This window comes from Gavialis gangeticus, unplaced genomic scaffold, assembly GCF_001723915.1.
Source record: "Gavialis gangeticus isolate Ggan-Ray unplaced genomic scaffold, GavGan_comp1, whole genome shotgun sequence".
Taxonomy (NCBI): Eukaryota; Metazoa; Chordata; order Crocodylia; family Gavialidae; genus Gavialis; species Gavialis gangeticus.
Window position 1 is genome coordinate 31,396,088 of NW_017729024.1, and position 4,945 is coordinate 31,401,032.

The 4,945-nt window shown below is 36.3% G+C and overlaps 1 long non-coding RNA gene across 1 annotated transcript in view; it reads right to left on the reverse strand.

Moving 5' to 3' along the window:
- LOC109298185 overlaps positions 1 to 4,945 on the reverse strand; it is a 14,224-nt gene that overhangs the window by 8,663 nt on the left and 616 nt on the right. The window lies entirely within an intron of this gene.

A 4,945-nucleotide genomic window follows, 5' to 3' on the forward strand; every position in this document is an offset into this window, starting at 1 on the left:
CCCCAGGAGTCACCTATGACCTACCTTAAGATAACACAATTAAGGTTCATCTGGAAATGATATGGTTAACACTGTTGATTCCCCAGGTACCCATTTACTTTTGGGCTGACTGGTAGTGGGTTTCAAAATGAGGCCAGAACAAGGCTGAAATTCCTGTCCTCAGAGCTATAGGTTATAGTCAACTTAGTCACTCTGCCACCGAGCCCTAGCAGTAAGAGTTTTATTGAGACATCAGAAATGACTGTTTATTTGATCCAATACTGGTCATGCTTTCACTGAGTTTACAGTGGAACACTTTATTTCAGTGGGATTACTTCTTATTTACATTGCTTCAAGTGAAATTAGAAAAAAATTTATCACAGACACATCAGTGAACTTGTAAAATACATGAAGAGTGACATTTAAAATTGAGATGGCAAGTTATATTGATCTTTAGTGTTCATTTAGTGATGATTATTTTCAATAATCAACTTTGAGAAACACATCTAGAATAAAAATAAAAAAAATTGGCAGCAAAGGTATCAAGAACATTTGTTTGAACAAAATATTAAGAGCATGTCTTTCTCTGAGAGTCTCTCTCCACTGGTTTCAGCAGGTAGAAACCATAAATGAAATGTAGGGCTTTTGGAGGGCACTCACTAGAGTGCTACTAGTGAACATCAGAAAGCAAAATGTGGCCTGCAATAGACACCTGAACTAATCTCTGGTATAATTGCACAAATATTGTAGGATCTAATGTTGGCAAACAACTATTCAAAATGACTAGGATTGCAAAACATGTCCATTATTTCTCACAAAAGTATAAATCTATTCCTTCCATACCACATAGGGTCAGCCTAAGGATTGGATGTTTTCTTAGAAGCATAGAACTGGAAAAGACCACCAAGATCATAGAGTCTAGTCCTCTGAAGTTGCAGGCAGCCATGTATCCAAAAGGATCTACAAAAACATTCATGAGTATCTCTCACACACCCAGTCAGAAAGCACCCAATAAAATAAGCACTGCCACACTATCCAAAAAACAACTGTGAAGAGAAGAGAAACAAAGGGACCACTTATGTCTGGTAGCCTAGAAACTGTTAGATAAAGTAGTCAGTCAGATGATCCTAGGTGGTAGATTATGTCCAAAACAACAGAGGAATGAACAACAAAACGAAATCCTGACAACCTTGGGAGACTATTCCCTGGAGGAAATTCCTTCCTGACCCTAAATCTTAAGATTAGTTCATCCACAATCCACATGCATGAGAAGTTTCTCCATACTGATTCCCTCAACGCATTCTCCCACATCCTGGGGATGGTCCTGCTTTGAGCAGGGGTTTGGACTAGATGACCTCCTGAGGTCCTTTCCAACCCTAATTTTCTTTGATTCTATGTTTCTATGATCTACCCAGGGATGATAACCAATGTTCCAGAGGAAGGTGGAGCATCCCCACTTCCAAAAGACAAGCAATACCTTCAAGAGAAAACAAAACAAGCAAAAATTATTTCTGTCCCATAGGCAACTAGTGGACACCGTGAGGCATGCAATTACCTAACGTTCCCCACATATGTAATCAATGTACATGAGTCTCAATACTTCTTTCTACCCCCTCATTTAGATACCAAACACTTAAAACTACATATCACTTATTCAGTTTCCTATTCCTAACTTCCTAACTCTTCACTAGACTTGTATTGCATCTTTAAAAAAACAGGCTTGTAGCTCCCACTACTTAGTTGAAAGGCCTTTTATTCATTGAATAGTTAGAAAAAACTTCTAAATCCCAGTCTACATTTGTTTGTGACCAGTTTTTATTCATTCAATCTTGCACCAGTATTATCTTTTAGATTAAATAGCTCTTCTCACTGATATTTACCCTAAATGCATTCTTTTTAAACTCCTTCCCACATGTCTCCTTTTAATTTTCATTTTGGTAAAATAAAAAAAGCTTTTACTTTTTCACTTACAAGACGTTCTGTGTTTCTTTAATCCTTTTAGTACCCATTCTTTGCACATGTTCCAGTTTAAATACATATTTTTCAATATGGGCAAAGAGATCTGTATGTAGCATTATTCAATATGGGGACCAATTATGCAGTATACAAAATTATCAGGAGGACTCTTTGAGAAACTTCATAGATAGAGGATTCCTGTTTAAAAAGTCTGTGGTGGGTGGGGATGGTGAGGAGGGGAAGGGAAGAAAAAAGAAAGAGAGAGATCCAACTACTTGTTATAGAATTGGTCACTAGCAGTTTATTCTTTTCAATCCCAGTGACGGGCTGGAAGTGCGGAGTGGGTTATTTCTCCCCCAAAATATTTCCAAGTCTGTTTTTGCTGGTAAATGGGCTATTTATTTCTAAATAAAAGAAGGGATTACTTTTACATTTCTAGGCTCCTATCCTATGAAGGAAATGCTTTGCAGTCTGATTATTATTCCAGGGTAATACATTTAATTATGGTATATTATTCAGACATGAAATATCTCTGTGTTAGGTAGAGTTCCAGATAGGCCAAGTTCCCCGGCAAAAAAGGAAACAAAGCTAGAATGCTGTAGAAGATTTGTTCTGTAATTTTCTTTTTTCTTGAATAAAACACCTGTGTAAGAAAGTTTGTGACTTCACATGTAAATTGTACGCATCATCTCCAGGCTAGCTGTCTTACACATGTCTTACTGTTTTTCATTTCTTAACTTTTGTGCATTTAATTTTGTATTTCTCATGTTCCATTGCCATTGTTTTATAAATTATCTCAGAATTTCAGAATTGTGAATTCACAAAAGCTTTATAGAGAAATATATTCGCACTGAGTACTCCAGCATGTACGGCTCTGAAAAAGCATTATTTATTGAGCACAATATATTACTTAGCTGTCTCTTTATTTTCATTTTTTGGAACACGCTACACAATCTGCAGGATTTGATTATAAAAGAAAATGAATGTTTCATTTAGAAATTAGAGACCAGAGAACCATTTTATTCATGTATTTTTTAAGTGCTAAGATGGTGCTTAAGGTCCTCTATAAAACTGAAGGCAGATTTGCTTTTCATTGCCTTTTGCTTTGTTTAGTTCCATCACATATTTTACTACTGAATTTCCAACTCCTCTGCAAAATTCCTGATGTAGTCAACATTAAATACACTCAGCTTCTCTTTATCTTACGAGACCAAACTTTCTACTTTATCCAGATGGGAAAAGAATCTATTAGACAATCCACAGCTTGCAAAATTTAGAAAAAATAAAAGCTGTTCATTATGGAATATATAGTAAGTAAAGAAATGTCAAGGGGAAAGGGATTAAGTTTTTAATAATAAATCCCTGAAATAATCTTCCATTTTAAAAAGTTGTCTGAGATTTTTATTGTCAAACAGCCATATTCTATATGGTTTGGTCTGCTTAATGCAATCTTCCTTAGTCTATTTGCATCTCCAGAATAGAAAACATTGGAAATAGGCTAGCAACAAAAGAAATCCAGGGTATTTTTTTTTTTATCTTGAAGAAACCATATGGCAACATTTGCAACATGAAGCATTTTAACTGAGGAAGCAAGACAGTGTGGCATAAGGGAAAACATTGTGTAGTTGAGATAACAGCTACATAAACAGCAAGTGGGTACAAACCCCTGTTTTCAGGGAGTGCCTGATCCCAGATCTCACTGAAATTACAGTTTTGTCACAGAGCAACAAAATTTTAAAACATCAGGATCAGAGCCTTATTGTGGGCATGCCTATATTATTAGATTATCAGCTCCATAATTTCTTATTATGAACACATACACACATGTACATTTTTCTAGAGCAATTGGTAATGTGTATTGTGTATTTTTATATTCATAAATGATTGGTATGATTCTCTGTTTGCTTTTCAACCACTCAGGACTCTTATGGAATGAATTGAAAGACTGTGTATATTTTCTAATTAAAAACCCCATTAGATCATTACCATTTATTTTCATTAAAACTTGAAATTAATCTTGCAGTAAACTGCCTAGGGACATCTTGGGAGTCATTGGATGTTTGATTTTTCCAGTCAGTCATTTAGGCCCTGATCCTGGAATATACTGAGCACTTCTGATAAAATGCTCAGTAGCCTCCATTCCTATGAACTTTACTGGGAGTTCACAATGCTCAGGACAACTTACAAGGCACTCAGAACTTTTCAGGATTGTACCGCACATAGTAAATCGGCATCTGAATTTGTTTACGCACAGTGGATTTCCATTATAGCTATGCGACTGCAAATGATGCGATTTACTTCACACCCGAAGTATAGAATAACCAAATAACAGCAGAGCTGAATTCTGACATTAAATGAGCCTACAAAACAATTTTGGTCTGGAGTTAAAAATGATAAAAGCAAACAGCAACTATGGGTTTATTGTGGTTTTAATTAGTATTTGTTCACATTAGATTAACGTTCTGCTCTTATACTTGCTTACTCTTGCTGAAGCCAAATTAACCCAGTAAAATCAAGCAGGTTTTGGCCTGGTGGCTACAAAATCAGAGATTAAAAAAAATACAGCTCATGTTAAAAACTATGGCACCTTGCTCAGCTGATATTAATTGACAGCTTTCTTGAGCATCTAACTCAGGGGCAGGGAATTATTTTGGCTGGAGGGGCGCTTAATTAGTTTTGGTGAGCTGTTGAGGGATGCAAGGGTAGCCCTGCCCTTTGACAGGTGCCCTGCTCCCTGGTTGCCATCTCGGGACCGGAAGTCCCACCCCTAACCCCTGACCTTTACCATTGGAAATCCTTCCCCTTGCCCCAGAAATACTCCTTTTTGGAAGGGGGTTTGCCATCTTGGAACTGGGAAAAAAAAATAAGTTATATACTAAAAATCAAACATTGACAATAACATATTTTAATATTATTTAAAAATATATTTTTGTCCTGATGTGTGTGCATTTGTGTGGTGTATACAGAGGTGATTGCATATTAGCTAAAAATGAGGTCTTACTCTTGTATA